The following is a 5,514-nucleotide window of genomic DNA, read 5'->3' on the forward strand; positions in this document are numbered from 1 at the left end:
AAGCTTCTCCCCCCCTCCCACATCTCTTCTAATCACTTTCCTATATTTTTATCACAGTGGCCATGAGGATAGGTGGAATGACTTCCCATGCTAATCATATCCTGAGGTAGGCAATCCCATTTTGCACACCAGAGTATAAAAAAGCTTTGAAAGACAGACTTTATACATGGGAACATACAGTCCAGTGCCTCAAAGCATGGCCAATTTGGAGTTGGACCAACATTGGAAGAGGAATCTATGCTGTACAAATCGTATCAAACAAGTCCTCATTCAAGCCAATTCTGATTTACTGTAACACTTTCTATAAAATATACAAAATGTTTCACTATGAAAAAGTAAAATAAAAGCTAGACAAAATGTCTTTAAGCCAACCAACAGGAATCATTCCCAATTTTCATCGATTCCACCCGAGGTGAACTCTATTTCTGCAAAAGTATACACAACATGGTAATTTTCTCCCCCCAAAAAATATTCCCTCCAAATTGCTTGACATCATATGAGCCCATTCTTGATTCTTGTCAAAGCTCGGAAGTTTCCATTTATGAAAAATGTCTGGTTAGGAGTCTATCATTATAGCAATCGTACCCTCGCTGCTGTATCATCTCCCCTAAAGCACACATCATATTTGAAGGCCTGCAAAAATTGTCCCAGTTTGGGTCAGTGCCGCCACACACACACTACCATTTTGCACCAACAGTGATCTCCACGGGCAATCTACATCTAGCTGTGGCACACGTTTGCCATGGGAATAAGAATCAGACACCTGTCTGCGGTGGGAGCTTTTATTTATTTTTATCCCCCCCCCCCGCCAACCACCAGGCTCATCCCCAAACTTCAACAGCTACTGAGCCGCCAAGCGTATCAAAGCAGTGAAGTGAAAATGTGTCCTTGAGGAGTAAGAGAAAGGTACTTCAGGTTGTAAAATAAGAGCAGGATGGTTATTGGGGACTAATGGCATTATTTCCAAAATGTAAATCAAACACTGGAAATTCAGAAGTGATGACAGGCGCAACCAATTTAAAATGGGACGCCGTAATGGGCAATTTATGTCTATGAAAGTTGTTGAATCGTCAAGTAATTCATTTCAGGAACCAAAAGTGTTTTGTTTTTATTTAAAAAAATAACGATAACCATAGTTCTGTACCACTTGGGCCGTTGTATGAAATGGTCCCAGGACGATGACATTAGATGGCAAGTCCTGGGGGAAATAACACTGGTGAATGCCATATTGACAGCGTTGTTTGCTTCAAATCAAGGGCCATGGTGAAAAGGGAAAAAAAATAGATGATGTCATTGGCATCAAGCAGAATATCCAACTGAAAACACCAATCATATGAGGTGTTTTGAAGCCAGCTTTAAACAGAGGAAATAATTCAAAACGTTATAGTCAAACTAAGGAGGATTTCAAAAAAGAAAGAAAAAAGAGAAATAAATGTCCTTGAAACTTTATAAACAGGAACTAACATTCTTAAAATATGCATCGGATCAAGAAGTTATTTTCCTTACATTTGACTCACTGCATGAGTATAGCAATATGTCAAATTGAGTGATGATGAATCAAGTATTAAAGCAATCAATTGTGCAACTTGGCTCCAACCCACAGTAGCGCTTTTGATTTAGTGTAAACTCGCTTAATCTCTCTCCAGATCAACATGACGTCAGACAAGCTACATCCACACACACACACACACACACACATATATATATATATATATATATATATACAAACGTAAACTGTGTATGTATGTGTATATATATATATATATATATATACACATACATACACAGTTTACGTTTGTGTGGTGCTTATAAAAAGTTATTTAAAATGAACTTAAATGAGAATTTATTTTTCTATAGATAAAAGGTAACCTTGGGGAAAAACAACCCAACTAATCCTTAACACCATTTTAAGCTACCTGTATTCCATACATAATGCCATTAATTCTTTGCAATTGCCTTATGCAAATCCAAACCCTTCTTATCACCAAGACTTCATTAAACTGCAGTTCCATTTATTCTGGCCTACCTCTTGATCAGTCTGTACTCTTCATTAACTATACCTGATGTTTTTTTTTTTTCCTGGGATGTTCAATCTTATGCCAGTCGGGTCAAGCAGCACCACGCATCCGGAGATTAATCATCTAGAGGAGGGCAACATACTGTATGGCCATACTTGTTCAATTGGCTCATATGGTCATGAGCAGGTGCAGATATTTATTTTTTTAATTATTTTTTCATGAGTGCATGGCCCTCCATGTAACCAAGAGGGCACATAAATGGACGGTCTGCTTGAGAGATCCTCTGAGTAATTTCACCCTGCATGTTTGATGCTTTTTAGGGGTTTCAATTGGACCCCCCCCCCCCCCTCTGACTATATAAAAAGCATTATTAATATTCACCAGAAGTTGCCAAGAAGAGCAATAGAGGGTAGCTACATCCAGATGGATGCCCCTTAAATCTATCTTCAATTAGTCTCCTCAAACTTACATCTTCCAGTTGAATTCTGATTAGCTGATCTGGCAATTTACTGAGCCAACGTGGAGAGCACTCAGTTCCCCCTCGAGTGCAACCTTGCTGCTTTTGAGTATTGAGAACCTTTGATCATCTCGCTCTTATTACCTATAAAACCCAATACTATTACATTTCCCCTCTTCCCTGTCCATAGTGCTTTCTATCCCCTCATTTATATCAAAGAAAGACAAGATTATTATAGCTTTTAGTTAATATATACCTTACAGCTTTCCAGCACTGGAATAAACCTGTTGTGGCCTGCCCTCTGCGGTCTCCTCAGCTTGCTACTCCCCTCTTGTGGCCAACTAGCACACACAGATGAGCTCCACATGCTCACTCCATGGCCCTGTCTATGCAATTAGGAATGGATAACACGAAAACACCGCACTGATATTCCGGGCATCAGCAGGGGAGCTAAAGCATGCCTATTAACATATAGAGACTTTATTTCAATCCCAATCACTTTTCGATCCACTCCAAAGTCAGTAGATTGCCGTAGTAGTGCCCGCTGAAACTGAGCTTCAAATTTACCCCTTTTTATCTGATTGCACGAGTAAACAGCGCTGTGATGGATAAGATCTCATTACAAGAGGAAAGTGAGAGTTTAATTTCCTGTACATGTTCCGTCTTTATTAATGTCAGAGGCAGCAGGTCATAAATTGTATTACAGGTCTCGCTGCTCCTGCTTGACACAAATGAGGCCACGGAGCCATCTTACATGGGATTACAACGGGCACAATTCTCTAGCCAATTTCAATTTGGCCTTGGTGCTTTATATAAAGCATCCCAAAGAGTAAAATACACCTAGGATGTGATAAAAAGCTAAAATATAAGTTTTAATCCGTATCACGGAACGAGCGTGCTTTCAATGGTTCGCGGGGTGGCAAAACATCAGCTGGTAGAAAAAGCAGCCTTGTGTTGTTGACTGTCAAGATGCCAGCCAAAAAAAGAAGACTGACAGTTGCAGCCCAATGTTATCCGTCCAGCACCAACAAAATTTCCGTAATAAAACTGTCAACACTCAAATGTGAATACCCAAGAGTCTCAACTGTCCTCCCTTGGCAATACGAATCAACATTGACTGTCTTGAGAGACAGCATCTCATCCATCAGTCAGTCACAACACAATTCACCCTACACATGCCAACATTTGAAAATATCCCAGCTACTGGAGGAAGGAACTGATGACATCAAGTCAGGGTTGCTGGGACAATCAAATCCAATCACATTTTAACACGTTTGTCTCCTGGCCGTATGTAATCCTCATTGATCAAGAAGTGCACCTTCGTGTGTCTCCAAGAGCGGGAAAAATAAATGCGAGGCACCAGAGACCCCCGCATCCCCGATCATTGGCATGTTAAATTTGTATCGACTGATGGAGCTTAAAAGCTAAATGGGAGCTATTCCCCTGGTAGACCTTCGTGTAGGATCTGTGGTGGTAGGCTCTTGGTAATCCAGAGTAACCACAACATGGACTGTGTTTGGCCATAGATAAGGGGTCTTGTATTTAATAGTCAACGTCAACCTCACCACAGCTTCGGGATTCACTGATGACCACAAACCTGACTGAAAAACAGTGTGGTGAAGAAATTGGCAAACTTTTCTTGCCATTGCATGACGGGATATAATCTCCATCTCCATCACACCCATGCAAATATGTACTTGCCCTTGACATTATCATCAGCAGATTTACGCAAGGGGAGCCCGAGGTTAGGTTGAAATGGTGCTGACGCTTCTGAGAAAGTGGCCTGCTTTAGAGACAGTGTCCGAGGGCTAAATAGCCACCGAGAGACGGAGAAGAAGAAGAAGGCAAAGAGCTCAGCAACTGAAGCTCACAGAGCAGGCCTCAGGGGACAGCAGTAATTAAACAGTGATTAAATTAAAGGGGCAATACGGGCAAAGCGCTTGCTGATTGACACTTTGCTGCACCCCCCCCCCCTCCTTTTTTTTCACTGCCTCGGTTGTGGAGCATTACTTTCTATTGACCTCCAATTACTCTGCCAATCTGAATTCTTTAAAGTCCAATTTTCAAAAACAGTTTTCGTAACGACGTTCCGAGCATGGATCGCCGTGCAGTCGTTTCTCGAAGGGAAAAAAAACACAACAGGCTTCGTGCTCCCAATATTATCAATGTTTACTTCAGATTAAGTCAAAACTACAAATCACTCCACTGTTGCACCGGGAGTACTATCAGTCTTTTCTGGCAGATATGACTCCCAATCACAAGACGTGATTTAGAAACGATACGCTGGCAGAATCGTAACAAGCCTGCAGCCTGGCAGACTCACAAGTGCTTTATCAAATACTTTTCTGAGGAGGAGGGAGAAGCTATAAATGATCTATGGTGACTCCTTAAAGCCAGAGCAAATGCATATCTAGACAGACGGATGGGTGCTGGACAACAGCAATAAAAAAAAAAAGCTTTAGCAAATAATAAGGCAAGACACTGAAATTGCCTTTTTCAGAGGCCTCAAATTCTCCACACACTTCAGGCTTACCCTCCCGCGCCACCGTGCATTGCCCGAAGGCGCACGTATGGATTTTCATAACGCAGGTCTTGTGTAAATAAAAATACATCGAGAGCCCTTAAGCAATCTGTTAAGTCTTCTGGTAATGAAGAAGGGCCTTTAGTGCGTAATGAAAATTCAAACAGCAGCATGGAGATGGATCACAAACGGACAAATAACGGGAGCCCACTTTAGCGGATGAGTTGGAGATGACAGCTATTGATTAAGTGCTCAAAGAGCGCGGCAATGAAAGCCAGCAGATGCCATGACGGCTCATGAAAGAATCTTACGGCTCGTAGTTGTGCTACTCAACGAGCGGTGTCCAACTGCACGCCAAATAGCTGACAAGATGACTTGTTTTCGGTGGTTAGACAAATAATAAACATTTTGTAGTGCCAACTTGATATGAGCCAGTCAACATTTTTTTCCTGCCAGAAATCCTTTAGTGCATTGTTGGAAGGGATGTTCTCAGTAGCAACATATAATTCCTAAAATAG

This window comes from Syngnathus typhle, linkage group LG16, assembly GCF_033458585.1.
Source record: "Syngnathus typhle isolate RoL2023-S1 ecotype Sweden linkage group LG16, RoL_Styp_1.0, whole genome shotgun sequence".
NCBI lineage: Eukaryota > Metazoa > Chordata > Actinopteri > Syngnathiformes > Syngnathidae > Syngnathus > Syngnathus typhle.